Source organism: Centroberyx affinis, unplaced genomic scaffold, assembly GCF_046629955.1.
Source record: "Centroberyx affinis isolate AG114_WGS23_722 - 3 ecotype Tasmania unplaced genomic scaffold, CSIRO-AGI_Caff_v1 ptg001284l_1, whole genome shotgun sequence".
Lineage (NCBI taxonomy): Eukaryota > Metazoa > Chordata > Actinopteri > Beryciformes > Berycidae > Centroberyx > Centroberyx affinis.
In genome coordinates, this window is record NW_027279790.1 from 142,414 (window position 1) to 151,263 (window position 8,850).

At 41.6% G+C, this 8,850-nt stretch overlaps 1 non-coding gene across 1 annotated transcript; it reads left to right on the top strand.

The window, feature by feature from the left end:
* Positions 1-5,257: 5,257 nt before the first annotated feature.
* trnak-uuu (transfer RNA lysine (anticodon UUU)) lies at positions 5,258-5,330 on the top strand. Its single transcript has one exon. It is a non-coding gene; the product is annotated as a tRNA-Lys (tRNA).
* Positions 5,331-8,850: the final 3,520 nt, after the last annotated feature.

An 8,850-nucleotide genomic window follows, 5' to 3' on the forward strand; every position in this document is an offset into this window, starting at 1 on the left:
AATTGTGTGTATGTCTGACTACGCTCAAACACTCTTGTCTAAGTGTGTGTGTGTGTGTGTGTGTGTATGTTTGCCCTTTATAGATGTGTGTGAACGACCCAGCAGAGGAGCTAAAAGTAAAGCGTCAGGCCATAATTGGGTTACGGGGACCGGTGATGGATTAAAGCGCGGCCAGGGAGACGCTGCAGCAACATTAGGGTGTCTGAGATGTCAGGGGTAGAGCGCTCTCATTAATCGCCTCGGCCCTTACATTACTGCATTAGCTGTATTAGCAGCTAGAAGTCGGCAAGCACTTTGGGATTTCTCGCTGAGGCAGGCCACAAGGCAAAAGTGGGCTAGGTCGCTCACTTTTTCGTCTCATCTTTTGCAATTAGTTTAAGGGTGAAAGGAAAGGAAGGGAAGAAAGAAGGATGGAAGGAAACAAGGGAGGATGTTACAAACTAATTAACTACCAATCAAACAAGACACAAGGAAGGAGGAAATGAAGAAAGTGATTTCTTTGATTTGAAATCTCTATTTTCTGTTTAAAAGAGTAAGACTTAGAGTTTGATAGCATGATTAAGAGGTCCTGAATACAAACTGTTGGCAAGGTAACAATAATCATCAGTCATGCTTGGGTATAGAGAATGACTCCAAAATCTCTGTCGCTTTGACGAAACTGATTTAATAATTTATGGTAAGCGCACAGGCCCGCACTTGCGCTTACACACACACACACACACACTCACACAGACTGTGAGAAGGCAATTCATCCCTATATCTCCCTTCCTGCTACAGCCCCCAATCAGTCATCCCACTTCTCAATAACCTAATAGTTCTGTTGTGTGAAAATTGATTTTTAGGAACATGCTCAACCCCCCCACTCCCCCACCCCACCCCACCCTCGCAATCGCAATCTCAGCCCCCCTTTTCCTTTCTCAATTCCACCCCCCTCCCTTGCAGTTCAGATATTTACACTGTAGCTGTTATTAATAAGCAGCAATTGATTTTGCTGTGTAGTAAAACATTATGTGTGTGGGCAGGGGAGTGTTGGTGGCTGGGCCTTCTTGGTTAGGTTGGGGAAGCGGGGCGGTGTTTGTGCATTTGCCTGATTGTCATTCTCACTCTCTGATGGAGAGATGGGTGGGTAGAGGTCATGAGGGAAACCTAGATGAGGATGTATAGACCAAGCATTAGAGTGATCCTGAACATCCAGCCCTTGTCCACCCCCTCTTTCCCCCTCCTTCTCTGAGAAAGTGAGAGCCTCATCACTCATTCCCTCCGTCCTTTCTCTCCTCCTGTCTTCCTCCAGAGGCTAAAGTAAGTGACTTAATCACAGCTGAGCTGTCCCTGATTGTCTCAGAGCTGGTGGCCTAAGCAAGAGCCACAGTGTCCATGCAACCTCACTGACTGACCACGATATCAATCAGCCACACCTCAGCTCACCCAACTATGCTAGTGAGTATGATCACTTTAATCTGTACCCTCTAAAAAGAAGCAGGGAAGACCCCATCACCTGTGTTTCCATGGATCACTTTCTCAGGGTAGGATGAATGGCGAGGGGTTGAGGGCGGCATGTGTGAGGTGGTGGGTAGGGCTAGGATAGAATTGTGCTCTCTGAATCTCAGAGAGCACAATTTCCCATGAGTGTCCTTGGGTACCTGATCTGTGCAAAGCAATACTGGACCCCCTTCCTATTGTTACTCGCACTTACACATGCGCACGCACATACACACACACACAGACACACACGCACACACACACACAAACGCACAGGTATCTGTTTGTCTACTGAGTGCCTCTGTTCACATGGAAGGGGTTGTCCTCCTGCTCCAGCACCAGGTATTAGCTTTCCCCTGAGGGAGAGTTCTAATTAGGTAATTGACTGATGCATAAAGCAGGTGCATGTATCCGTTACAGCCGGCTCGACCTGTTCATTATTAAACAGTGACCCTCTCCGCCACTCGTGCCAAAACCTACAGTGCAGGGGAGAAAGTGGCCAGCAGGAGTATTCACAGGGATCAGGCGCACTCGTAATTACACTTGCTGGTTACCTGAGTCTTTCCCTTTTGCTGTTACATGCCGGGCGAGAACCCCAGCGCTCCATTTCCCACTGATTGAGCACATTGCTGTCACAGAGGCTTTATAAAAAGGCTCTTTAAAAAGTTGAACAAAAGGACATTTGCAGAGAACAAATTGTTTCAGTAGTCTTTCCGGGTGAATGCGACTCTTGTTTAGCAGGAAATACATGACCACTATGATAACTAAGATTCCAAAAAGAACTTGAGAAAAGAATTATGTATGATAGGTCACAGAACTTTCAGCATCACACATTTTCACATTGACAGACATACAAAACTTGAGCTATTCTGGGACAAGTACGTTTGAAATGAGGGAGAAATTTGCCAAGTGCCAGCAGGCATCACTTCATTCTGACACTTTGACACCAGTGAAATATATAAAGTATTGGGTTGCTGTTAGGCCTATAGCCTAGTTTATTCACATCAGAAGGCCCAGTGTTCAAGATATGGATTGATAGCGGAGACAGAAATTGATTCACTGTATGTGTGTGTGTCCGTGTGTGTGTGTGTGTGTGTGTGTGTGTGTGAGGAGTGGGGGTGGTGGGGGTGCACGCATGCGACAGCAGCCTCAAAACAAGAGCCGACCAGTCCATTTTAATTCAGCAAGCTACACATTTCATTTCCCAGTGTGTAAGTTACAGGAGCCAGCGAGACGTGATGCAACAGCTTTTGAGCCAATGATTTTCAGCGCTAAACCAATTAAATTGAGTTGAGTGGTCATTTCCAAATATCTCTCTGCTGAATGCGCCAGCCATCACAATATCAAAGAGTGACATAAACAAAATTAGCAATATTACTGTGAGCTTGTTTCAATATCTTTAAATTGGCTATACAATAACACTCTGGCCAGCTTATTATCATGAACATCTACAAATGACATCACATTTTTAAATTGACATATCAGTCTTTTTTAGTTTTGTTTTATTTGTACAAATAATAAGAAATGTAAACTGTCCAGAGGAGAGAAAGATGCAGAAGAAATTTGGTTTGTTAAACAAAAGTGTACGTGGCATTGGGGTTATTAAGTGGGCACCTTCCATCAAAGATGAATAGCTGAATTTGGACATTTTATAGGCTTATACTAGCACATAACATCAATGATCATCAAATCAATTATTTCTTACCTCACCATCAATCTCTACAATGGACTAATGGGACAGGTGACCAGGCTTGAAATAGCTGGCTCACAAGTTTAGAAATGGAATTGGAATGGTACCAACAATCCTAAGTTAAAGGGACAGCTGATCCCGTTGGATTGAAATGGCCTGTTCAGCAGTTCAGAAACCAAATTGTACGAGCAACCATAAGCTAAGGGGTTGGCTGACCCTTCTGGCTTGAAAACTACTCATCAGTTCAGAAACCAAATAGACTTGACAATGCCAACAAAACAAGGTGGAGTTAAGGACAATGCATGACTTCTGATGCCATGCCATCATATAAACTATCTTAGTCATGAGATGGATTCTCATACTTTGGACCCAAACGGTTAAATCCAGTCTAGTAGAGCCACATATGCCCTGCTGGCCTGGGAGCAAATCCCACCAGAACTTTATCTTCATCTTTATCTTCTCCTGCTCTGTCTGCCTCTCTGCTTTGTAACATCTAAATAAATGAAACACTAAAGGTATGGGGTCTGCCCACTCCTTGGTTGAATTAATAATAGTAATAATTCCTTCCTGACTTGTTCACCACAAAGCAAAGAGTTATGCATGAAGTTGTATGGTTAAAGAATAAATGTGTTTACTGTCAATTGCTGCTACTAGGGACTTTACAATTTATTATGCTGCCGAGTGTAAGACTGACCTTGCAGCTGGCTGGATATGTTGAGGATTGGTTTGCCTGAACCTACAGGACATTTGGGTCTATCCACTGGTTGAGATTTTGTGGCGATAGCTGCACATCTTTAGTTGCTCAAATAAGTAATCTAATCGTAGTAGCCTCCATATTCCAAATTTTTTTCCAAATAGGTTTTTTTCTCTGTAGACTTTTCCAGTTTAGACACTGTACCTTCTTAACTTTATAAACAGATTGATGATTCCTCCTGGTGATGTTTTTTTTTTAATTTTTTTATTCACAATTTCAAATCATTACAAACCAACCACCAAATGACAGGAAACAACTAGACAGTAACATACACATAGGAGGAGAAAGGTATTTGTTCCACTACCAATTTGCTCTTTTTTTTCCTAGACCTTTTTTTCAAGTAGGTGTGTTAATGCTACAACCAAAGCACTTGCTCTACAACATCCGTGTGTTTAAATGCTTCTTTGAGGGTCCATTTCCACCTGGGTGCTAGAGTAAGCAAGCAACTTCTTGTAATCATGTTTTTAGATGTGTTGCATCAACTCCAGTCTTAGTTTTGCATATTTGAATTTGTTTCGTATTTGAATTTTAATTTCTCTGTTAGGCTAATGGAAAGAACCCTGTTCCCATATAGTGTTACATTGCTAACACAGTGGGATTTCAAGCAATTTCCTAACATACAAACTATTCATTCTCTATGACTTTTTCTTCCTTTGTTATGGGTATCTCATATCATCAGCCAGGGAATCAGCCTGAACTGCAGGCACAACTTTAGCTTGCTTGCTAACACTGACCTCTCTATATACTCGAAAGCTCTTACCTTATCCAGTCTTAACCCCTGAATCTGCTCTTTGTCTACAAGGTTTGTTTCATACATCTTCTTAAGCTTTTGAGATGCTTCTCTGATATTGTTGGAATTGCCTCTTAATCAGTGTGGAATCATGGGTTGTCATATAGTATCCCCTTAAAAATATAAATGCATTTGCATGGTTTTACTTTCATCCTAGCCCATTGTAGGTTATCTTTTGTGATGGCTATTGCACTTGCTGTACATCAGCAGTCATGCAGGTAGCCTGCACACCGCATCCCTACTTGTCCTATTGTATAAGCCCTCATTTCATTTTATTTACATCATTTAGGCCTTCTTATGCATGTTAATGTTTATAATACGCATGTACAAACCACATAAAGACATGAAAAATAGGTTTTGTTTCATAGACTAAACTCAAATGGTTATATTAGCATTTTGGCACCACATATTAAAGGTCCAGTGCAATGAGAATTTCCCAATCTCATGGTATTGTTTATCAAAGGGAATGTTCAATTAAAGTTGCTGGAAATATTATTACTTTCGGTGATGTGGAATAGATGTGATGTGATGTGGATGTGATAGAGCCCGAATAGCTCAGTCGGTAGAGCATCAGACTTTTAATCTGAGGGTCCAGGGTTCAAGTCCCTGTTTGGGCGGTAGTACTTTCTGAATTTCCCCAAGGGGATAAATAAAGCGCTATCTTAAATTTGGGTAATTATGTTGGATAAACAATACCTCTGGCTGTCAACAGTATCAAACTACTTCCCGGTGTTACAAAGTAATGCTGTTATCACATTACTTTTTCCTGTAACAAAAAGTGAGGCATTACTGTGTCAATTTAAGTAATTACAGTTACTGATCTAACAGATAAGTCGTTATTTGGTTACATTCTGAGCAGCATCAACTGTAGTTGAAGGTACTACAGCACTGGAAAAATCAGGATAGCCACATCATTAATGTCAAGAAGTAGAGATCCACTCTATACAGCTACGCTCCAGTACGTTAGCTTACTTTCAGTATCATCGTAGCCTGTTAGCCAAAACAGTAGCTGCCAAACATATCTGTTGGCAAAACTGTTTTGCTAGCTCAAGTTAGTTGTTGCTAAAATATTCGCCAGCAAAAATATCTTTTGTCACAGATATATTAGCAACCACAGTTACAAACACACATTGTGATACAAACACTGGGTGAGTGAGCATTATGAATATGAGGTGAGCAAGCACTGTGTCGTTAGCATTGGGCAAACCTCCTAAATTCCAAACCTGATATGCAACAAGACTAAAAGTCTAACTTTAAAGGATAAGGCTGGTGTTTTTAAATACATTTCTTATCATCAACAAATCCTATGAAAATAACAAAATCAACGATGTGTTTGCTCTACTCCCATTAGTTTCTGCCTTCCCACGTCCCCTTTTTAGCCTTCAAACCGGAAGTCATTGGCTCCAATTGTAAGATGAATGCATTGCTTACTGTCAACAAATCCTATGAAAATAACAAAATCAGCAATGATTTTGTTTTGCCAACAAGTCTCGTCCATGTAGCTGGTGCTCAATAAAGCCATGTTCCAGCAGCCATAGAACTCCATTGTATTAAAAAACTATTAAAAACACGTCAAAGAGCCATGCTGCTGCTCTGGGCAGCATATTTCATCATCACGATGCACCGGGCCAGCCGAGTTTTTTCTCAAACAACTTAATAAGCCAGCTGTAAACACATATGTGATCTCAGGAAAGTAGTTCCGTAGCACCGAAAATAGTCCCCGGCGTAATGAAGAATTTGATTTGGTAATAACTACAACAGCCTGACTTTTCATGGTAACAGTTAGCGATTTTTAAAATTTAAACTATGTCTTTGTGAGCTGTATTTCAAGGTTTTTAGCTTACAGTTGGAGCCAATGACTTCCGGGTTGACAGCTAAAAATGGTATGTGGGAAGTCGGAAAGTAACGGGAGTAGAGCAAACACATTGTTGATTTTGTTATTTTCATAGGATTTGTTGATGGTAAGCAATGCATTTAAAAACACCAGCCTTATCCTTTAAATACAACTCACAAAGACATAGTTTCAATTTTAAAAATCGCTAACTGTTACCATGAAAAGTCAGGCTATTGTAGTTATTACCAGGTCAAATTCAAATGGGAACAAATTCTTCATTACGCCGGGGACTATTTTCGGTGCTACAGAACTACTTTCCTGAGATCGAACACATGTTTACGGTCGTCCTAAGTTGTTTGAGGAAAAAGTCGGCTGGCACGGTGCATCGCGATGATGAAATATGCTGCCCAGAGCAACGGCATGGCTCTTTGCCATGTTTTTAATTGTTTTTTTAATACAATGGCGTTCTATGGCTACTGGGACATGGCTTTATTGGGCATTGGCTACATGGACGAGACTTGTTAGCAAAACAAATTCATTGCTGATTTTGTTATTTTCATAGGATTTGTTGATGGGAAGAAATGCATTAAAAAACACCAGCCTTATCGTTTAATTTCCCAATTGAGAGTCTCCCTGCGGCACACTTTCACCCACGTGACCAAAAATGGTGAACAGAGCGACTGCCCGACATCGCAATCCTTAGAGCCGCTGCTGTCGCAGGGCTAAAAAAAAAAATGCTTTCCTAGCTCAATATAGTTGTAACTAAAATATTAGCTAGCAAAACTGTCTTTGTCACACATAGATTTAGTCACCACATTTACAAACACACATTGTAATACTCACAGTGGGTGAGTGAGCATTACCGAATTCAAGGTGAGTGATTGCCATTTTGTTAGCATTCAGCAAAGTAAATTCCAAGCCTGATATACAAAACACTGCTTTGTTAATTCAATCTAATTGTAACTAAAATATTCTCAGGCAACACAATAGATTAGCCTATGCAGTTGCAAAGCTAGACCTAACACAAGGCAAGCAGTGACCACTGAATATGAAGTGAGGCAGCAGCTTTTGACTGACTGACCTGAATTTGGCTCTTAGCGACAGCTGTCGTAGAATACTACCACTAAGGCTTTGTTCAGACTGCAGGGAAATCTGATTTGTTTCTCAGATCCGATCTTTAGGACTGACTTTCCACACTGTTATTTGCAAGTTATCAAGTCAGGTTTGTGTGTCCAGGCACCGTTAAGCTATCTGCATTGGTTGCTGTGGTAACGACGCAGGCGTGTACGTACGGTAACGTTTTTCAAATACGGAACCAAAACAAAAAGCTTTGAATGCAGAATGGAGATGTATCATCTTTGCCTTCGCGCCGTAGGACTATCTAGTTGCACTACAGAATTCCTCGTCGCAGCAGACACCATCCCCGACGGGAGGTGCTGTTGTTTTCGTTCCATTTTCGTTTCTGCCGCTTTGAACGGCTAGAGCAGTCAGACTGAGACGCATCTTTAGAAATCAGATTTGAATCGCATTTCAAACCACATACATATGTGGCTTAAATCTGATTTGCAAAATCAGTTTCCATGTGTTTTTTTGTTGTTGATAAAATCAATCTGACTCCAGTATAGACGGGTCTCATATCCCCATTCTGCGGCCCTAGCAGTTCCAGGTAGACTTCCATAATAGAAAAGACTGGCACTCCATCATACTGCAAGGTGTCACGGATGGAAAGGGTCTTTTGGGACTTATGTGCCAATGCTACAAGTGGAACCCTTTTCCCTGGGAGGCTCGGCAACATCAGTTGTCAGTCATCTTGGTTCCTTCATCCTCAGAGACTCAGCTTACCCACTGCAGAGCTGGCTAGTGAAGCCTTCCAGGATACAGGCAGGCTCTTTATAATGTTACTACAAGCAGAGCCAGAGCTGTGGTGGAATGTTACTTTGATAGGCTGAAAGGAAGATGGCGCTCCTCACTGAAAAGGAATGACTGCAAACTAGAACTAGTGAAAGACATGGTTGAAGCATGCTGTATTGTACATAATCTATGTGAACGGAACAGGGAGGAATACATCCAAGAGTGGAATGTGCAGGAACACCAACCTCCAGCTGTTCCTCTGCCAGCTGTAGCCCAGGGAGAGGAAGCTTGATGCACAGGATGCTCTGCTTCAGTATTTAATTGCAATGTAAGTGTAAATAATCACCATCCCCAGTGGGAAACCCTGCACCCCCAACAACAGTATTTCCTTTATTATTTACTGTATGACTCCATTGTCATTTTCTGACAACACATTGTTTTAAATAAACAAG